General features: G+C 38.4%; 1 protein-coding gene across 4 annotated transcripts in view; it reads right to left on the bottom strand.

Annotated features, from left to right (window-relative positions):
* LOC307164719 (uncharacterized protein) overlaps positions 1-19,232 on the bottom strand; it is a 244,794-nt gene that overhangs the window by 23,068 nt on the left and 202,494 nt on the right. The gene's annotated exons all lie outside the window — the stretch shown is intronic.

Consider the following 19,232-nt stretch of genomic DNA (forward strand, 5'->3'; position numbering starts at 1 on the left):
ATTCTTACTAGGATGTTACACACAAACGCATGCATGTAAACGCACTGTCTAACCCATGCAGATATCATAATTAGGGGCCAATGTGCCCCTAAACAGTTTAGAAAAGTTTCTTACTTTTTAAATGATATATGACACCCGAGTTACTAGTAATGCTTATTTACTTATTTATTGAAAAACTCAGTCTCATCCTCATAATAGTCAGCATAGCCCTATTGTATTGTCTACGCTGGAGTGAGTGGCGCTACATGATACAACAAACAAATACAGTGCAAACTATCTCAGAAAAACAAACAAAACAAAACCAAAAAACTCACTTCAGCCAAATAAGAAAATAAAGTAAGAAAGTAGGTAAATAATTATTCTATATAAAAACAAAAACAGTACTGTTACTTTTTTGAATAATGCAACTTCACCACTGATCATTCCGAATGCTGTATGAGTCTGCCAGACTCCATTATAAAGTTCTGACTGTGATCATTGAGGAAAGAAAATCATACATGCTTGAAATTATATGGGGGTGAGTAAATGATGACATATTTTTCATTTTTGGAGGAACTCACCCTGCAAGGTAATTGTTCAATTAAGAAAGAAAGAAGCAAACTTTCCACAAGTGAAGTATAAAAGACACAGCACAGTTAAATGCTAATGGGTTGAAGTCATTAAAAAAACAATTCCATGTTTGTTCCAAAGACCGACGATAAAGAACACAAAGAGTTGAAACTTTGACTGTATTAAATAAACAGTGAAAAACAGAAGTCGCGGCTGTGCAAACAAACGTTTGGCTAGACATGGCCTGATGAAAGATAAGAGTGTTTCATGTTCACGCCGGGTTTCAGGCTGTTTGTTTCTTTGCTTATGAGTTTGACAGAAAGCACTTTATAACTGGAGACACAAGAACAAGACATGTTCACGAGTTTGATTCAGAATTACATATATATATATATGTATATATATACTGTAGGGAAGACAGATGAAACCTTTTTGCATCAACATCAGTAACTTGTTTGTGTTGTGTGTCTATCTTTTATACAGTAGCTATATAATATTCCCAGATTTACCTTACTCAATGGATTCAGGATCTGCCGTTGCTAGTTCAGTTGCTAATTCTAAAATGTCACGCTAGTAGCGAAGGCTTTTCTGAGAAGTTATTTGGGTAATAAGAAGGTAGTACAATTGCATGAGGTTCAATAAACGAGAACTTAGTAGTAACTTACATTTTAGATACAATATTGCCAGGAAATGTGGCTGTTTATTTCTTCAACGATAATATTTATATGCCACACACCGAGCAACACACGTAGGTGTTTACTACATTGTAGGTTTATTACATGTTATTAACAGAATCAGTTGAATGAAGGATTTAGTCACTCATAAAGACTTGTTTCGTTGCTGATTCAGCATTTTGAACAAATCACTTGAATTGATAATTGATATAACCACTGATAAAGAGTGATTCTCAATTGACAAGTTAATAAGGACATCATCAAGCTCCGTCAAAGGACGTCTCAGTTTGAAGGATGCTTCGCATCCTTCATTTGGCTTATTTTGGTCATTTATAATTGTTGCAATAATGTATACAGACAGCACAAGGAAGCTTGATTAAAAACTTTAAATAATAAATAAAACAAGAATAAATAAACAACCCTATTTTTGTACGGCCATCCCATAAAGGTCTAAATCCTTTTTGTATGGTCCATACAAAACAATTAAAGGTTCTCTCTCAAACTGCACATTGACTTCCCTTTTCCTTCTCTTAATCTTTTGCTATTTTTTCCTGTGCCTGTCACTTCCTCACCAGCAGGTCTAGTGTTATGAACATAATTGTCTCCACATTGTTGCAAAACAACCAACTCATTGCAATTTGTTTGCATAGAATCTAAATTTATTGTAGCTTTACATTATAGGAAGACAATGTGAAGACCTACAATGCAGAAGCCTCTAAAAGCCACCTCAAAAATGAGATAATAATATTGAATGAATGCTCTCCGCACATAGTATACGTTCATCAAATACTTTCACTTCAAACTCACTAAATCCCAGCCTCAGCCCATTCAGAAATGCCGGTACTTGGGTAGAAACCTAAAGGAGCCTGATAAAAATGTTAATATTAAACAAAAACTTTAGACGGACTTAGAGGCTTTTGCATCTGAAGTCTTCATGTGTTGATGTTATTTTAATCTTAGAATGACTTAAATACCCATGATTTAACAAAACTAAATTATGAAACAGATGGGAAATGTAATTTTCTTACCTCAAAATTAGTCACGTAAAATGTAAGTATGTGTTACACAGAGTCAGATTTCACCCCATTCTTCAACACACCTTATGTTAGAACACTCCCCACTCTATCTACCTAAGGGTTTCATAGAATGACCAAGTAGAAAATAAGAAGATTGTGTGAGAGAGAAGTGGTTAGTTCTCAAAGATTGCATTCCAATTATGATATATGTCTGTAGAGATTGCCGTCTGCTGATCGGATTGAATAATGCTGGTGGCATGCGAAGCTTCAGAGAGACTGTCTGGACGAGGTGATTTGTCACAGATCTTTTCACAAAGTGTTCTGAAAAGTAGTTCAGAGGAAAGGTAAAGAAGTTCGACACACGACAGGGAAAATCGTGAAGAGTCTGTGAGTTGCAGAAAGAAGCATTTCAAGTGGCAGAAAGAGGCAAAGAGAGAGACAGAGGAAGATAGAGGAAGGTGGATAGAGATACTAATAGCTATGTGACTCCCCTGACGGCTCAGCGGTGGTAATCCGTGTTAGTCCACAAACTGATACTGCAAGAGTATCTGCACACACACACATATATACCCATAAAGCTTGCATTATGCTTTCTGAACTAGCTTAAGTCTGTGTGTGAGTGTGACTGACAGCTCTGGCTCTTCCTGGTTCCCCTGTGTTGTCATTTACTTTGGCCATCTAAAGCCCCAGTAGACATCATCCTCCATACAGACCTGAGATAAACTCATCCCTCTATTCTTATGCCTGCCTCTATCTCTCTCTCTCTCTCTCTCTCTCTCTCTCTCTCTCTCTCTCTCTCTCTCTCTCTCTCTCTCTCTCTCTCTCTCTCTCTCTCTCTCTCTCTCTCTCTCTCTCTCTCTAAAGACAACTTCTCTCCAAAACTCCTTCTGGCATCTTGTGAACTGCACAGTTTAAGCCCCCTTTCTCTCAACACTTCACAAGACACTGGTAGATGTTAAAGAGAACAACACTGAGAAAGGAGGAGAGATAGATACGCATAGAGAGATATAAAAACTCTTTCAAATTCTGTCTATGTTCCAAACCTGTATAATTTTCTTTCATCCAAGGATCACAAATCAATGGGTTTTGAAGAATGTTCATGCTGCTCATTTTAGTGCAATGAAAGCATTTGTCAGACAGAACTGTTGAATGCTTGAATGGGCGGCATGGTGGGTAGCACTGTCGCCTCTCAGTAAGAAACCTGTGCCAAATAAAGTGTGTGTGTGAATCAGACCCTGCAAATGAGTGTGAAAAATGCTAGGAAGATGGATGGATGGATGGATGGATTGTTGAAAACTTGATTCTGATTGGTAAGTTGCGGTATTCAGGGGTAAAATATTTATGAATAAGGACCTTTGTCTAGGACAAAACTAAAACATCACTTAGAAGAAAAAAGAACCAGTAAGATTTTTTTTTCCCTCAGTTGAAGCTTTAAGTTCTAAAATAATATTAAAAAAAAATCTACTTAGATCTTTATGTATGCATGTATGTATTTATTTATCCATTCTCCATATTATTAAAGAAAATTTGTTTTTATTTGATACATTAGCCATGTAATGATATCATGATAATATCATCCCCAAGAAGATGACCAAGGGCTGTCTAAAATAAAATAAGCCTACAAATCGAATTTAAAACGCTATCTAAAAATAAATGCTGTTTTAAAGAGTTCAGGGAAATTTGATTATAAACAATTCAATAATTCAAGAGTTTGTATGCTTATTAGAATATCAAATTATTATCTTAGCAACATGTAGCCACAACTCTACTGGAATCAACTAGGAGCATGATCATTTATCAGTTCTCATGAGGAACGCTAATGATGTGCATGAGGAACCATTATGAGAATCTATGTAGAGCATTTCAAATCACTCACTTTCTGTGAGAAGGTGACTGGCTATGTAGACAGCAAGCTCCATCAGTTTTGAAACAACGCTATACATAGAAATACCATGCTCTGCCACCCACCGTCTATCCAGTGGAGTCTTTACAACACTGAAGCAGACATCCAGATCAGAGCTGAATGTTTGTGCGTCACTTGTCTCTTCTTCACTCTTTCATTCTCTCTTTCAAGTGATTATAACTGATTTCACCCCTACCCCTGAAATTAAATGCCTTTGTGCCAATAAAGATGTGTAAATGCAAACAAATACACAAAAACAGACAAATGCAGAAGGGCACATACAAGCTGTGAACTGAGGGACCATTGCAGTTGTGGGTGAAACTTTTAATGGGATTTTGCTTTTCTTGTATATGTTCACAAGTGATAGCTGGTTGATTCAGTCTAAAAAAAGATAATAAATGCATTAGAACAAATGCAAAAACACTAAATAAAAGAGGAAACTCCACATAGTATTACATATTTGATAGCCTGAATGCATTAGGTTTCAATTTTAAGAAGTAATAGCATTTTTATTTACAATATTATTATCAGATTATTTAATTAATCAGTATAGTGGTAAGTATTTTTCAGCGACTCTTTCTGCAGGTTACATCATTATGCCAATAGGTGGCAACAAGTGACCTAAGTAAGTAAATCATTCATTCATTCATTCATTCATTCATTCATTCATTCAAAAACACTGGATGTTTTCAAAATCACATACTTCTCTACTATATAGACAATATATGTATGAACAGGGTAGTAGGTCAGAATTCACAGTAATTATAGAACAGTCAGCAAAATACTACTGACCTACGGCAAGATTCTGATGCATTCAATGGAAACTTTACTATCCCATGAGGCAACCGGAGAGGATTTGTGAATGGCAGTTAAAGGTCCCATGGCATGAAATTTTCACTTTATGAGTTTTTTTTTTTTTAACATTAATATGCGTTCCCCTAGCCTGCCTATGGTCCCCCAGTGGGTAGAAATTGTGATAGGTGTAAACCAAGCCCTGGGTATCCTGCTTCGCCTTTGAGAAAATGAAAGCTCAGACGGGCGAATCTGGAATCTTCCCCTTATGTCATCATAAGGAGAAAGGTTACCTCCCCTTTCTCTGCTTTGCTCGCAAAGAGAATTTGGCCAGCCCATGAGAAAATTAGCTATGCGAGCACGATATTGTTTTTTCCTCGAGAGACATCATGGCTTGCTAACGAGGGAAGCATGGCAGTTGCTCAGTGTTTGGATGTACAAATGAACACAAAAGTATTTTTTTAGTTCCTTCATCCAAGCCTCTGAAAAACCAGTGGGTTATGTGAATTTCTGATGTGTAATTGTTCAAGTTCAGACAGATAATCTTTCTCTCAAAATCGTTTAATACTGTTTATGCATCAGTAAATCAAGCCAGTGACTAAACGATCAACTTCACGTTGTTTCTTAGTAGGATGAAAATAATCTTTTTTTAAACTGTGATTAAAATATATATAGAAAGTGATCAAAGAACAATCCCTTTCCAATCGCCCAAGCTGTCAATCACACAGCGCGAGTTTATCTGGACACTTGCCAAAACTCGTTATGAAATCAATGACGCTGTTACACTGCACAACGAAGCTCTTACTGTATTAACATCATGTTTGCATTGGTGAAAGCTTTAGTGAGAGTGCAGAAACTGCGTTGCAATGATAAAATCTTCATTCACGCGATCAACAGACTGTCATCTGCTCAATGCTCATCACTACAACCTTTTTTGTGATGGGAATAGATCTAAATACTTTAACCTGTTAAGCTTCACCAGTGCGTCGGTGCACTGAAGCGTTTTTTTTTTTTATTTAGTTAAAAATTACTATCAGATTTAATGTTATACATTGACAAACTATACATCATTAAAAAGATATAAGACTCAAGTTTCAGTATTTGACCACTATTGTATTCTGAAAAACTTATAGTGACAGTTATGTCTTAATTTGTGTCAGGAGTTATGAAATGAAAAAATGAGTCGATACCTTTAATATGAATTATGCGCGTCAGCCGCTTTCATTCATAAAAAACTCCCGTGCTGTCGTCATGACAGCGATACACAAAACAACGTCCCTCAGGGCTTTAGCTCAAAAATGTGCAGATTTGGAGAAATATTGATATATTTTCATAAGTTTTCATCAGATTTCTATAGACATGAATAATATTTATTGAATTTATGCCCAAATGCGTCGATGTAATCATTATGAGCGCTGGATACTGTGATGTATTGTTTTCAATCCATACCAACAGCCTGAGGGCGCTATATGCACAATAATAGTCCATATATGGAACATGAAGAAGAACCATGATCATGTGACAATCCAGGAAGTCTCGAACACATTCAAAGCTATCAGAGATCGCTGTAACATGCAGATAAAGACCTTTTGAAGACAATAAACATGATTGAAATGATATTTGGTTTACCTGTGTTCTTCGAGTAATGTCAGGTATTTCCATAATAATAGATTATATTTATAATGTAATGCTAATCGATATAGAGTTTATCATTGTGCAGAATAAAAAAATATATATATTTTCTGTCTGATTTTTTTATCTGAAGCGAAATTATATCACAGAAGATTATTTAAAACACTCGACTTGCGTTATAAATTAAGTTTGAAGCACAAACATGGTTTTAATCTCATAAATGGTCGTGTATTGATGGTGTGCTAAGCTAACATGCTAGCTAGCTCTAGGTGCACCTGCCACATATAGCAGTTATCCTTTTATTATTTTTTTCTAAATATGCTTACTGAAATGTTTCATTATTCAAGCAGGGCATTTGATCCAGTTTTTAAATGTTAAGTAAGAACTTTGATAAAAGAAATTAGGGATTGAAACCCTATGAATAGCCTGTGAATAGCCAGTCGTTAGTAACTATAATGCAGACAAAAGAAATGCATATTTAGAGCCATAACCAGGCTGGAGAGGTGTGAATGTGTGCAGGGGGAGACTGAGACTGAATTGGGCTCGTTTGCACCACAAAACAATAGAGACAATAAGACTGAATGGATGACTTAGAAGATGACTAAACATCAGCAGCATTTTAGATCAAATCAAAATAAAGTCACATGACATGGTCTTGGAAAACATGTAACTAAATACAGAGTTTTGGACTTATTATCTTCAGATTTTAAACATAAAATGTTTAGACATGTGGCTTTAGCTGTAGTGCATTTCTAGATTGCTACAGTGCCAACTTCAATTTTATTTTCATGAGGATGTTTCATAAAAATTAATTTCTAATAACTTTACAAAACTTTGAAGCTATTTATAACAATTTTTTTCATTATGACAATAATTAATTCTACATTTACAATAAACTGCCAGGTGTCAGCTTTCAAATGAGATCATACTTGTGCTTTTAGTGCAAAGGGTTCATGAACTGTATCTGTTTAAGTTTGGGTATGTCATTTCTGGGGATTTTTCAAAAGTGGCGTTGCAGCTTAACAGGTTAAAAACTTCTCATGATTCATTAATATTGATAGCTGTAATAGTAAAAACGTATAATAGCTGTAATAGTAAAAGCTTTCGAGAGAATTCCACATGTAATGCTAGCTATTTCATATGCAAGCATGTCAGCCAATCACAGCAGTGGGCGTTTACACTGAAGTCTCACAGCAGACACGCCCCTTAAAACAGAGCGTTCAAATCAGAGGCTAAAATCAGGTTAGGAAAAATGCCTTTTATTTCTAAATGATGACAATTTTTGATCTAAAAAAAACAAACTAACAATATAAGGGCACCCCAGGAAACATTATAAAATAATAAAATAATCAATGCCATTCGACCTTTAAGTGACGCATCTGACACATAGGTCACATGACTGACAACATGACGAATATTAGTATGTCCAGATTATATTCATACCATGTAGCTTTTAACGGTTGTAAATTAAAGTAATCACCTTTTCAAAACAAGTACATACTCAGAGGGTATGCAATTTTGGACATAGCCACTGTCTTTTAATAGTGAGTCATTGTATTGTTCTCTAGGTTGAATTGATTTGTTCAAATGCTGATTCATTCAAGAACAAAACAGCACTGCTATGCGCAGCTAGGTGAAGTGTTAATTCAGCCTTTGCTTGTTTTGGCGATATTTTTGTAACTGACAGTACTGTGAATGCAATATTATCTTCTTGTTTGTATAAAAGCAAATCCACATGGAATCATGCACAATTGTGATTAGCAACTGCTCTTGCTTGTCTAATATTGCTATTTTGTTATAACACTGTAATATTTATTTCACAAACAAGATAAAATAAATCAAATAAATCAATTTTAAATTTCAGAATTAGAATTTTCCTTCTCCATTAAAATTAACTGAGTAGCTAAAATCAATTTGATATCCTATTTAAGAGAGATATATTCTGGAGTGTGTTTGATTTTTGTAAGTGCTCTACTCTGTGTTTGTGGTCTAGAGTTGCATAACGCGTTTGCGAAGAGAGATCACTAATACACACACACACACACCCCCCCCCCCACACACACACACACACACCAAATGTAATTAGTGCTTCAGCAGTAATCACTTACAATCATATATTCATAATCAATAAATATAGATTATGCAAAGATGAAGTTCTGTGGTCTTAAAGGCATAAAGTTCATATCAAGACTGAACATCTGCTGAACATCTGAGATATCCCAGTCCTCTGATACCATACAGCAGGAGCAAAGTTTTTACAGACCTATGCCCTAGATTCATTGAATATAAACATTTCCCCAAAGATTTTCTTTTGGAAGAGTAAGGCTGGGATCTAAAGACAGCAGAACAAAGCGATCAAAACCCTGAAGAACAATGCGAGTGAATCTGACAATTGTGAATTTGAAAGCTGTGTTTAAATGATGTAATGGATTTGGTGGTTGACATCACTGCAGATCAGGTGAAGATTTGGACAAGGGGTGTCAAAAAAGCACATTTGAGCTTGTGTGAAAGGCGTTTCATCGGTGGTCTCTTTCCAGCATAAGCAGTTTTACAGTATAACACATGATGGAGGAACAAGATTTGACGACAAGAGAATAGTCTACAAACTAAGCTAACAATAATTCCAAGAGTCCGAGGCCAAGACAGCAGTCTCTCATAGTCACACCATTTGCTTTCCTTTGATACCTTTGTACAAAACCAGCCAATCAGATTACTGTTTTGAGAAAGTTGTATTTTTTTGTATATTTGTATTTGCATCAGATAGTTAGTGAAAAGTCCCAGCTTGGACAGTCAGTGTGAACGGGGAGTCTTTTTCTTAAATGTTAGTAATCAGTAAAAATGTAGGCAGGTTCCTTATGTCTCAGCATATAAATAAATCAGTTTTGTTGATTCATTGATTTGAATCACACACTTTGAGATGGATGAGGGGAAACAAAGAGAGAGAGAGAGAGAGAGCACACTGTGGTTGCATTAGATTCAGGAAACTGCCAGGGAACTTTTGGAATCCATCTCTGTCACTTCAAATGAATTCTTGTCCAAGATGGCAAAGATGGATTACGTGTTGGCAGCAGCGTGACAACAGAGCATTACTGATCGAATACAGATGCACACACGTTTTCCTTTCTATGACGGTGGAACCTTTCCATTGACTTCTATTGTTTTCATACAATCTGATTCCGAGTTAATGATATTTTATATCCCCTAACCTTTCAACAGACCTGCATTTTTACATTTTTCATTAAAATACATTATTTAATTGTTTGTTAATAATAATAATATTCTTTTGATTAAGTGATTATTTGGCTTCTCACATTCAAATTATGTGCGGAAGAAAATCTTTAGTTCATTATTGCTTGTGAAAAAATAGACAATTATTTCATAGCACTTCAACAGGAATATTTGTTCTTATATGAAAACACACTACCATTCAAAAGTTACATAACATTTCTGTTTCAAATAAATTCGGTTTTTTTTTATTTATTTTTTTTTTAAATTGATGATAATAAGAAATGTTTCTTGGGCACCAAATCAGCATATTTCTGAAGGATCATGTGACACTAAAGACTAGAGTAATGATGCTGATAATTCAGCTTTCCCATCACATGAATAATTTACATTTTAAAATACAGAACAATGGAAATTATTATTGTAATAATATTTCACAATATTACTGTTTTTACTATATTTTTGATCAAATAAATACATTGGTGAGCGTACTGTAAGAGACTTCTTTAAAAACTTGAACAAAAAAATTGTAACAACCCCAAACTTTTAGTATAGTGTATGAAGTTCTGAAACTTTTCAGACACATAAGCAAATATGTACAGGGAAAGGGGTCTGAATGACAATTCCAACTGTGTAAAATTACAGTAAAAATAAAACGAGTAATTCCAAGAGGGTTCTCGCACCGTTGGTGCTCAGGCCCTAATTAACACTGGATGTATGTATACACTCAGAATGCACTCACACTTAATGCAGATAAAGCAAAGATTTCAATTGTTTTTATGTGAAGCTATTATAATGACTACAGACTAACCCAAACCCTATGCCTAAAAGAACACATTTGCTTTTTTAAGAATCATTTTTACTTTTGAGTACATCCCTAAAGGGATGTTTTGTCAGCTTTATTTAACAATTTTGTCCACAAAATATAGCTCAGTAAATACACACACTAAAAGAGATTCAGCAAAGCCAAAAAGGCCATTTCATAGTGTGCAAATGAACTGACTTGTGTGTGTGTGTGTGTGTGTGTGATCTCTCTGACTTGGCTCTTTGACTGCATCAACAGTCGCCTGATCTGGTTAATCACTCACTGCTCTCTGTCTTGTTTAAATAGGCAGACGACCAAAACCCTTACAACACTGACTGCAACTGTTGCTACAGGCCGCTGTCTGCTGCTAGAGAGACAGAATGAGAGAAAGAGAGGGAGAGAGGGAGAGAGAGAATAAGATTCCTTATTGTAAATTTATTTTTCTTACTTGTACTGCTTTTACAAATGTGCAGTGCAGAGCAGCAGCCAAGAGTATAAGAGAGAGGGTGGAAATGGTCATGTGAAACCAAATTATGGCTGTTTTGGTGCAAAGAGCCTTGACTAACATGATAAGTGAACCTCACGGGGAGAAAACAATTAAATAATAAAGAATTACAATACGACCCCTGTAAAATCTCAAAATGATGGACATCATTAATCATCTGTGATTGCTCAGCTAATTTCTCCTGTGAACAGCCCAGATCAGCTGTTTGTCTGGTCTGGAAGTCTGTGTGTCGACCCAGCCGTCTTTATCTCTTCAGACTGCCAAGGAATTTAGATTGAACACACACACATACAGGCAGACATACACACCCTTCAGACACAGAGTCGCTACAAAATCACACACACACTAAGCTGCATTCTGGATTCCTCACGTCACGAGAACAGACAATTCAGACACTTGACCTTTTCGACCAGACTGAGGTGACCCTAGAGGCTCTTCTCTCAAATGTATGTGTGTATATCTGTTTATAGAAATATTCATATTTGTGGATTGGATATATACATAAATAATCTGGAATTCTATGTTTTATGGACACATTCATAGATATGTTTTTATATGTACAAACTGTTTATTCTATCCCCTAACCCTAAACCTACCCCTGAAAAAGAAAAAATGCTTCAGGTCACCAAAGTGGCTGCTTTGAGTACACCAGAGGCCAGCCTCGTGAAGCTTGTTCCCTTAGTAGATCATCTGGCAGAATGAACGCTTCTGCCAAACGTATCATGATGGGTCCTGCAGATTGTTGAAATAGGGTACAGAATTCAGTTTCGTTCTCGTCCACCACGATACAACGGGGAGCTACTCACGATGGTGCATCCCGAGCAGGCTCTGGTGATGGAAAAAGAAGTAAAATTTCTATTAGCAAAGGAAGCTATTGAACGGGATCCTCCACCTGACAGAGAGTCCGGATTGTACAGACGGTACTTCATTGTTCCCAAAAAGGATGGGGGGTTGTATCCTATATTAGATCTTCGTCGCCTGAATCATTCCGTCAAGAAGCTCAAGTTCAAGATGTTGACTTTGAGGCAGATCATGTCTCAGATCCGAGGACTGGTTTGTCACGATAGATCTAATGGACGCATACTTCAATATCTCCATCCTTCCACAACACACAGGAAGTTCCTAAGGTTTGCTTTTGGGGCGAAGCATACCAGTATCGGGGTTTTCCGTTCGGCCTTTGTCAACCCGTCTGTCAAAAAATGCGTAGATGCAGCTCTAGAACTCCTCAGACTGCATTTTGAACTCTAGCACAGTCGGAGCAGATGGCTGTTCGGCACTGAGATGTCGTTCATGCCTACATGCAAAAGTTGGGGTTGAAACTGAATACCAAGAAGAGTGTGCTTTCTCCAGTTCAGAGGACCACTTTTCTTGGTGTGGTGTGGAATTCAGTGACGATGCGGGCCTTTCTATCACCTGCTCGTGTTGATACTGCCCTCACAGTTGTAAAAGAGATAAAGGTAGGCCTGTCATTCACTGTGAAACAGTTTCAGGTGGCCTCTGCGTCCAACGTGATACCTTAGCTAAAGACCAAGGGGTTTTCCCAGAGGGGAAACTCACTTCGTGTCTCCGTGCCTTGGTTATATGGAGGAAGCCTTGGTTCTTGACCCAGGGTCCTGTGTTAGGAGCTCAGTGTCATCGAGTCAATCTCACGACAGATGCTTCTCTCACGGGCTGGGGAGTGGTAATAGCTCAGCTCAGGGTCTATGGAGGAATCATCCTCTTTCTTGGCACATAAATTCCCTGGAGATGATGGCTGTCTTCATGGTTTGAAGCACTTCCTCACAGGCCTGAGAAGCCATCATGTGCTTGTCTGCACAGACAACACATCGGTGGTCTCTTACAAAAATCACCATGGGGGTGGATGCTATGGTACAGACACGGCTGAGGCTACATCTGTACACTTTTCCCTCGATTGCTCTGCTCCCAGGAGTTCTGGAAAAAGGTCCACCAGGACGGAATAAGTCTACTACTGGTAGCGCCGTACTGGCCAAGTTGAATATGGTTCTCGGACATGGTGTCCCTCCTCGATGGCTCTCCCTTGGAGATTCCGGTCAGGGGGAACCTTCTGTCTCAAGCGGTAGGCGTGATCCTTCACCCCCACCCACTGTCGCATTCTACACCAAGAAGAAAAGACTCTCCATTTCAGCTTATGCCCTGAAATGGAGAGTCTTTTCTTCTTGGTGTAGAATGCGACAGTGGGATCCAGATAACTGCCCAGTCGGTTCAGAACTAGTTCCTGCAGGATCGTTTTGCTGCAGGGTTATCCCCTTAAACACTGAAGGTGTAGTTGGTGGCCATAGCTGCTTTCTATGTCCCTTTGGGTGGTGTCTCTGTGGGAAGAAACACTTTGAGGCTGAGGCCTGCAATTCGTACCAGGTTTCCAGCATGGGACCTGGCGGTTGTACTAGAAGGTTTATCTGCGGCTCCCTTTGAGACCCTTGATAGGGTTCCAGAGAAGTTTCTGACCTTAAAGGGGGGGTACCATGGTGTTTCATGTATTCAGAGTTGTTTACAGTGTTAAAGAGATGGATTCTCATGTTAAACATGGGCAAAGTTTTAAAAAAATATTTTGGACGAATAACGGAGAATTTCTGTGCTGAAAATCTTACTTCCGGGTTGGGTTTCGGCTGGGTTTTTTTTTATCGTGGATCTAATGACGTAGATAAGAGTGGAACTCCTTATATGAGCATTTCTCTCGGAAAAGCGCGCCCGCGCGCACGTCGACCAGAGGAGAACGAGACCGCGCACATCAACAGGAAATCATCGGCAGCCAGCGCTGCATAGGATTTGTTCAAGAATGTCTCCAAAAAAGTGTGTTTTTGGATGTGAGGGAAAGCTTACCGTGTCCAGCTTTCCAAAGAACCCAGTGTTACAGGAACAGTGGATGCCGTTTGTTTTTCCGGGGCAGCAACGGAGTGTAGGAAGTGCGGTTGTGTGTTCTGGCCATTTCAGTGACGAATGTTTTATTAACAAGGCTCAGGTCGACGCTGGATTTGCAAATCGTTTGCTATTAAAACGTGGAGTGGTCCCAGTGATAAAAGACCCCATTCATGTAACTGGATCAGAATTCTGTCTTTTGCTGGAAATCAAGCACTACCGCTTGACTCTATAGCTCCGCCTCCAGGACCTCGGCTTTTTCCGGAGAGAATCGGAAAGCTGTATTTTTCTTTTATAAATTTAATAAAACTAAACACTTTTTTGAGATATTAAGGATGCACTACTACTCTATAGGTACTCAAGATTAACCTGTTAAGCTTCACCAGTGCGTCGGCGCACTGAAGCGTTTTTTATTTATTTAATTCAAAATTACTATCAGATTTAATGTTATACCTTGACAAACTATACATCATTAAAAAGATATAAGACTCAAGTTTCAGTATTTGACCACTATTGTATTCTGAGAAACTCATAGTGACAGTTATGTCTTAATTTGTGTCAGGAGTTATGAAATGAAAAAATGAGTCGATACCTTTAATATGAATTATGCGCGTCAGCCGCTCCCATTCATAAAAAACTCTGTGCTGTCGTCATGACAGCGATACACAAAACAACGTCCCTCAGGGCTTTAGCTCAAAAATGTGCAGATTTGGAGAAATATTGATAGATTCTTTTAGATTCACATCATATTTCTATAGACAGGAATAATATTTATTGAATTTATACCCAAATGCGTCAATGTAATCTTTATGAGCGTTTGGTATTCTAATTCACAGTGTTTTCAATTCATACCAATAGCCTGAGGGCGCTATATGCACAGTAATATAGTCCATATATGAAACATGAAGAAGAGCCATGATCATGTGACATTCCAGGAAGCCTCGAACACACACACAGCTAACAGAGATCGGCTGTAATCATGCAGATAAAAGATGTTTTGAAGACAATAAACATGATTGCAATGATATCTGATTTGCCTGTGTTCTTCAAGCCATGCCAGGTATTTTTATAATAATAGATTATATTTATAATGTAATGCTAATCTATATAGACTTCATCATTGTGCATAATACTATCAAATAATATATTTTCTGTCTGATTTTTTTATCTGAAGCTAAATTAGATCACAGAAGATTATTTAAAACATTCGGCTTGAGTTATAAAGTACGTTTTGAGCATAAATATGGTTTTAATCTCATATATTGTCGTGTATTGATGGTGTGCTAAGCTAACATGCTAGCTAGCCCTAACTGTTAGTCACATGACATGGTCTTGAAAAACATTTAACTAAATACAGAGTTTTGGGCTTATTATCTTCAGATTTTAAACATAAAATGTTTAGACATGTGGCTTTAGCTGTAGTGCATTTCTAGATTGCTCCAGTGCCAATTTCAATTTTATTTTCATGAGGATGTTTCATAAAAAATAATTTCTAATAACTTTACAAAACTTTGAAGCTATTTATAACAATTTTTGTCATTACGACAATAATTAATTCTACATTTACAATAAACTGCCAGGTGTCAGCTTTCAAACGAGATCATACTTGTGCTTTTAGTACAAAGGGTTCATGAACTGTATCTGTTTCAGTTTGGGTATGTCATTTCTGGGGATTTTTCAAAAGTGGCGTTGCAGCTTAACAGGTTAACATGAGATTAGGTGAAACTGTGCATGTTATGTACCCTTTAAAAACAGTGTTCCTTCTAGTTATATCTTCGTTAAAGACGTTATGGCCTCAGAGGCCTTCATTTCGGGGGTTTCCCATCAAGACATCTGTGAAGCGGCGGGCTGGTCCTCTCCTCTGACATTCGTAAGGTTTTGCAACCTGGACCCGGATGCTGCTCTAGGTTCACAGGTGCTTATGTCCTAGTTATGCTCTCAGTATTCACACGGACAGGCATTTGTAAGCATGGCGTTTGGGCATTTTCGTTTCCAAAGCGTCATTGCCTCAAAAGGGAATGTCTCAGGTTACGACTGTAACCATAGTTCCCTTAAAAGGGAATGAGATCTGTCGCCCTGACAACCTTCCTTCATACCTCTGATCGACTTGCTTCAGCGAATTGAAGCTAACGCTGGTCATTACAGATGTGCTTTTATGCTTTTCTGGTCGTGACGTCACCCGCCCGTGAGGTTCCGTCTTGCCATTGGATTAGTTGTCACACGTGCTTCAGACGCAAACATGCAGAGGCGCTCCCAAAGCATCACTGACGCAGCATCTCATTCCCTTCTCAGTCCCTGGTTACAGTCGTAGCCTGAGATGTTTTTCTCATGGAGACCAAAAAATGTCTCCAGAATGTTAAAAATGACTGATATAACTATCTTTGTCGGGACATTTGTCAGATGAAATCCACAGATGAAATTCATATAATAATCAATAATCACATTAATAATCACTGAATTTTTAGGTACATTATTTAGGTACAGTATTCGTTTAATGACTCTAGATCCCTGTGTCTGCTTATGTAAAGCATAATTGCATTTGTCAGAACTGCATGCTTAAAAATTTTACAAATCACGCTCCAGATCTGATTTAGTCAATAAGTATGTAACTTGGGCGGCCTCTCTTGAATGTGTTTCGGCCAATTACAGGATCAGGGTAACATGCGGAAACCGCCAGGCTGCCATGTTTAGCGTTTCTTTCTCTGACTTTAACTAAGCAGTACAGTACCTTGCTTTTACAACATGCACATCGGCTGTACTGGTGAGAAAGAACAGAGAGATTTAATCAACAGAGGGAAAGAAACAGACAATAACAGAGGAAGGAGAAAACGAAATGTCCCCCGCTGCTGTGATTGTACAGTAATTAGACATCTGTGGGACGTCTGTGAAGTCATGACGCGCCCTGGAGTGCACACACACACACACACACACACACACACACACACACACACACACGCATGCACCGCTGTAATCTCACGCATGTAGTGGAGGGAAATAATAATGTGTCTGCATTGAAAATGCTTGGAGATGGTGCATTAGCAAAAGAGAAAGGAATGCAAGTGCATGTGTGGTTGCCTAAAAGCTCGAGGATAATGACTGCTGCTGGAAATTTAACCAATATCTTCAGGTTTTCAATCAGGTTTCAGATATGACAGAATCAGCAGGGCCGACGCCACAGAGGGCACTGAACTAGTTGGCAGTGGGGGTTAGCAGGGGGTGTGGGTTAAATGATGAAATAGAACAGACTATAATTTATTTATTTATTTTTAATCACAATTGCCAAGTGCATAGACTTTCTGACATTAATTATAGGCTACTATAGCAACATTTTGGTAAAGGACAGACTGTTTCGCAAAGTCACATTTTGATTGGCACCGTACTTTTGAAACATTAACCTACAAACTTCCCATGCCACGAAGAGCGCAGCTCTACTGAGTGGTTGAGGGGTAGGGCCTCCTTTTTCTGCCAATACAACATCAATTCGTCTTTGGGAATGACATACAAATACTGCACAGTAGGCAGGACAGTGCATGGCCAGGTGACTACGTGATGCTGGTGGAGGAAAACGTCTCCTGATTCACTCCTCCAAAACACACCTAAGTGGCTCAATAATATTCAGATCTGGTGACAGTGCAGGCCATTCAACATCACTTTCATGTTCATCAATGGCCCCAACTTCAGGGTACAATGTTTGAACAAATTGGGTGGACCTGGTCCTCCGGAATGGTTTGGTAATCCTTGGCAGTGACGCGGCCATCTAGCATCTAGCAAGTATATGTGCCTAGGGAATGCCATGATATTGCAGCCCAAACCATCACTGATCCACTCCCGTGCTTCACTCAGGGCATGCAACAGTCAGGGTGTTAAACTTCTTTTGGGGCTTCACCAGACTGTAATTCTCCCGGATGTGGGAAAGACAGTGAAGGTGAACTCATCAGAGAACAATACATGTTTTACACTGTCCACAGTCAAAGATTTCCTCTGCTGGCACCATTGAAATTGGTATTTGGCATTGGCCAGAGTGACCAAAGATTTGGCTATAGCAGCCCGACCATGAATACTGACCCTGTGGAGTGCACAACAAACAGTTTTGGTGGAAACAGGAGAGTCGAGGCACACATTTAATTTTGCAGTGATTTGGGCAGCTGTGGTTTTATGTTTTTTTGGATACAATCTGGGTTAGTACCCGGATATCCCTTTCAGACAGCTTCCTTTTGCATTGATAGTTACTCCTGTTGGATGTGATTCGTCCTTCGTTGAGTTATGCCGACATTACCCTGGATACCGTTGCTCTCGAACACCACAAAGACTTACTGTTCGGGTCACAGGTGATCCAGCAAGACGCGCACCAACAATTTGTCCTTTTTTGAACTCTGACATATCTCCTATTAAATTGTGTGAATTGCAATATTTTATATGCAGCTGTGATATTGCTCTGCTAATTTAACCTTCACACCCTGCTCTTGCTGATGGAAGGTGCAATCAGTGAAGATTGGCCACCAATCCACGCACATATAGACATGAACCCTCCAACACTATTTTGGCCATTGTTTCAGTTTAATTGTCCAACCCCTGTATGGTTCCTAATGAACATTTTTGAACATGTTTGTGAAATAGATACACCATGTCTTGAAGAAAAACCCACTCAGAATATGCTTTAGTGTTCTTATCCGGGTGCTTTCCTTTCATTTCTTTCTCTGTCTTTCTCTTGTTTGAATCTATCCCAGCATGCTTGAAAGGTGCAATTACCTTGGCGATGCTGCCACAGCAACCGGTGGCGAGACGCTTATTATGCACGGCAGAAATAGATCTGATTGGCCAAATGAAGCGCTCATTAGCTCCCTGTCACTCTCTCAGCGGCCATTAACACTTTAGCTAAACTGACCATTAAATGAAGCTGCGCTCCCTCCATCTGCCCCCGCTCAGAGAGATGAGGACAGAGGGATGTGGAAGAGGAAGAGACAGAGAGAGAGAGACGACTTGTAAACAGACAGTTTGTGTTCTGTTTCTCCTATGTCAATTTAAGAATTTCACAATAACACAGTGGAAGTAAAAGGGAAAAAAGCAGGAAATATATAGTACACACATATATATATATATTAGTTATTGACAAAATAATTTTGTAATCTAAAATATAATTATTATTACTCTGGGTTGGAGTATCATGCCGTAAGCTTTCAAACACTACCAAAAGTATTTTTAAATCAGCTGTGAGTTGACTGTGCCATACTATAGAGTTCTGCAGTGATTATGT

Source organism: Squalius cephalus (assembly GCF_949319135.1).
Source record: "Squalius cephalus genome assembly, chromosome: 9".
Lineage (NCBI taxonomy): Eukaryota > Metazoa > Chordata > Actinopteri > Cypriniformes > Leuciscidae > Squalius > Squalius cephalus.